We start from the raw sequence: 1,737 nt of genomic DNA, 5'->3' as shown, positions 1-1,737 counted from the left end.
CATAATCTGTTATAATTCTTTCTTCTTGATTGTGTTGTAGACATGGTGTTGTGGTTGTTACTCAAAAATTTTGTACCACTATAGATTAGCGACAACAGCAAAACTGAAATAGATAACAGGACAAAGATACATCTTCCTTACTCAGGATTTGAATCTAGGACCACTTATATCAGCAGATATTGTACACAGAACTATTACTGAACAATCTGAATTGTGGAAATTTTGAAAGAAGAAAAAATGTGGCTTAGCCATTACTTTGACAATTATATCAAGCAAATTACCAAAAGGGCTCATTCCTAGAGAGCTGCAAAGTTGGTCTTTCTCCTACCCATTGCTTCCCACCCCTTAGAACAGGTTTTCCTGCTGCCCTGCCTGCACCAACGAGTTGACTTGTGTCTTTACCTGGGTTCCTCCTCTTCCAGGTGCTCTGCACTTTCAATGTAACTGGTTATGCAACAAGGCCCAGAAGGTCTGCAAAACTTGCTGGAAGGAAATACCCCTCCGGCATGGAAGTGTGTTGCTTTTTCTTCACCATGTGAACAGCTGTAGTCAGTGTTACCTACGAAGTGGTAAGAGCAGCTGTCTCCTCAAAGGAGAATGTGTTTTTTTTTAGTTATTTTATTGCCAGGAAATTCACGCCACATTTACAAGCTTAATTCATGAAAAGATCGGGTGTGCAGAAAACTCTGTACCAAAAACTTATTTTATTCCATTACATGATGTCTTAATTTGTTAAAACACTAAAGTAACACACAAACAGGACGATGAAAAACACTTAGGAGTTCTTCCGAGCTTTCGACTCCTTCACGGAGTCATCTTCAGGGCTGGTCGAGGGAAGATTGAGTGGACGTGGTTGTAGTTCCACTGGCTATACTTAATGTGTCTGCCGGCAGATGCGTTGCCAGCAGACACGTCAAGTAACGCCAGTGGAACTACAACCACATCCACTTCCCTCGACCAGCCCTGAAGATGACTCCGTGAAGGAGTCGAAAGCTCGGAAGAACTCCCAAGTGTTTTTCACCGTGCTGTTTGTGTGTTATTTTAGTGTTTTAACAAATATGTTGCCAGCACATGACGTAAGACGTTTTCTACTGTCATATGATGTCTTAACTTGATCCACAGAAGAACAGCATGTTGGTAGCAAGATAAGGATGCATTCTGAATCCTCTTGTGGTTGAGTGTGTTAAGTGGTGGACTCATGATATTGGCACGTGACATGTTTGAGTCCTGATGTGGGTGTATTTTAGAGTTTACCTTATTCATTGATTTTTATTTTTATTATTTAGCATTACTTTTCTGTCACATTTTGGCTAATCGTGATGAGGATGAGTGATAAAGCAAAGTAAAGTGCTCCCCTGTGCTTTGCACTACATCATGAAGGTGTATAGGAGGTGTGGAGTTATGGCCCCTAATTTATTTTTCTTGATCACAGCCGAAGGTGGGCGTGATGTGATCAGAACCATGCCCCTGGCTGCCTCTACCCCCCAGAGTTTCCTCCAGGTACCCACTTTATACAATGCCAGAGCCGTTTGAACAGGTGGGAAAAATCCTGGTTCTCCCCCACCTGGAGATCAAACTCTTGCATGGTATTCAGATGCCCTAATGACTGAACCATAAGTGATGATCTGATGAAATTCATGAAGGGACACTCGCAAAGAACACCCATGTGCAAGCTGGAATTGTAAGTGATGAAATCGTGGGACAAGCATTCTATTCTACTCTCTTGGTCATCGAGGT

This window comes from Lepisma saccharinum, chromosome 16 (assembly GCF_977018435.1).
Source record: "Lepisma saccharinum chromosome 16, izLepSacc3.1, whole genome shotgun sequence".
Taxonomy (NCBI): Eukaryota; Metazoa; Arthropoda; class Insecta; order Zygentoma; family Lepismatidae; genus Lepisma; species Lepisma saccharinum.
The sequence above is the reverse complement of the archived record's forward strand: the minus strand, read 5'-3'. Positions refer to the sequence as shown.